Source organism: Podarcis pityusensis, assembly GCF_964106645.2.
Source record: "Podarcis pityusensis genome assembly, chromosome: 7".
Taxonomy (NCBI): domain Eukaryota; kingdom Metazoa; phylum Chordata; class Lepidosauria; order Squamata; family Lacertidae; genus Podarcis; species Podarcis pityusensis.
The window spans coordinates 36,728,804-36,730,579 of NC_138031.1; positions in this window are offsets into that span (position 1 = coordinate 36,728,804).

The following is a 1,776-nucleotide window of genomic DNA, read 5'->3' on the forward strand; positions in this document are numbered from 1 at the left end:
TAAGTATTGATAAATAAATAAATAAAATTCTATTTGTAGCTTCATAACAGAGCAGAAAGGTGTGATTGGTTCCCTGTTACATCAGAGCAGGTAAAAAGGGTATAACATACACCGATACAGATTGGCATGCACTAAGCTGCCAGTGCGAAAAAGAATAAAATATGGAAATATTAAAGCTACAATCTTATCCACATTTACTGTAGCCCTGCTGAGCTCAAAGGGACTCACTTCCTAGTTGGCATGCAAAGAGTCAGGTTGCACATCTCACCTCCATCCCAAGTGCTATTAAGCAGGTAGCCAGGTAAGTTGGCATCAGAACTAAATTTAGAATGGGAATCATTCACTGTGCATTTGCTGCAACTCAGGACAAAGAGATGTTGGGGAGCGGAAAGGAAGGAGGTGTGGCATATGCTGCATTCTTCCTTTCACACACTCTCCCCACATAGACTTCTTGCTGCCTAGGCATTTTGCAGCGAAGGAAAGATGCCCTACCAAAGGAATAACAAGCATGGTGTCCAAACACTTCTGGCCCTTGAAAGGCCCAGCTGGGGACTTTGATGGACTTGATTCCTTCTCTTTCCTCCGAGATGTTGCCAAGTCAAAGTTCAAAAGTAAAGGGTGCTGCAGTTCTGTTAGGTAGGGCATTTGAAAATAAGGAACGCCAATTGTCTCAGAGAGAATGAACAGCCATTATTTTCTATGAATAGCCAAGGAGCAAGCATTTAAATTAAAAGATATCCCTGGAAAAAAGGGGTAATCTGTAGGCCACCCTTCTCCCACCCCTATTTACAGAGGATTAAAGGAATCAATTTTCTTCTGCTGTAAACCTGATTGTTTTCAACATCAAAGTGTTTCCTTCTTCTTCTTCTTTTTTAAAAAAAGTGCCACTTTTGGTTTCTTCTTTCTTACCTAGTTCCCCCTGTGTAATTTTGAGGATTCCATTGCAAGATTATTATGTCCCTGAATGCTAAATCACATTGACCTTGGCGTAGCATAAACAGAAAACTTTCCCATTCCCTACACCAAACAAAAGAACCAAACTGTGCTTGCTTTCTGCATTTCTTCTGGGTAAAGATACCCAATTAACCTCTGCAGAGCCTAGTTCTGGCAAGTTCTTGCTCTTCAGGAAATCGAGCCAGCCATCTGTGTATGGGGGGAGGATATTTATTGCTCCAGCCTATCTGGAAGCAGGCATGTGTTCTATAAATAGATCTAAAGGCCACACCAAAAACTCTGGATGCCTCCAGACTGTCAGTATTTTGCAGAGGGATTCAAGTGAATACCAAAAATAAATACCGTCCCCCCCCCAAAAAAACCCTGGACATTTCCTTTGAAATGTAAAAATCCCCCCAGATGGGCAAGTTGGGCCCCCAAAAAGAGAACATGTCCTGGGATTTCCGGACATATGGCAACCCTACACATGACCTGCTGCTAGCAGAAAGCCAGTGTGCAACGAGTTGCAGACCAGAGTGTCATGTGACTGCTGTAGCACCAGCATGTGTTAAGCTCTGAGTGTGAACTGGTTTTCAGCAATCTATTCCAGAGGTCCAGTTATATTAAACTGCAGTGCCATTCAGTCAATCCACACAGGGTCAAGCATTCACACACAACCCCATTATAACAGGGTGATGTGGATAGAAGTCACCATATACTGGGCAATTTATTAACTCTTTTCTTCAAGATATTGGCAACCCTAAACGGGAATGGGTACAGAACATGGTTGTTACTCTTCCTTTCCCATGTTTAGAACACAGGTTTAATGGAGGTAGGAGCAAG